Here is a 201-nt window from a genome sequence, read left to right on the forward strand (position 1 = left end):
AATAGTCTCAGGTAATGCAAATGATGGCGTTCCAGGATGGAGGAATACTTCATAAGAACAGTTGGCCACAACGGAAACTTCTCTGAACTACGACCAGGAATTATTTGAATTTGGGTGGCAGGCGGGATAATGACGCATAGATCGTGATCGTGCCACGTGTCCCTCCTGAAAGAGACGTTCTGAGTTAGCCCTGCTCAAACT

This window comes from Macrobrachium rosenbergii, unplaced genomic scaffold (genome assembly GCF_040412425.1).
Source record: "Macrobrachium rosenbergii isolate ZJJX-2024 unplaced genomic scaffold, ASM4041242v1 13865, whole genome shotgun sequence".
NCBI lineage: Eukaryota > Metazoa > Arthropoda > Malacostraca > Decapoda > Palaemonidae > Macrobrachium > Macrobrachium rosenbergii.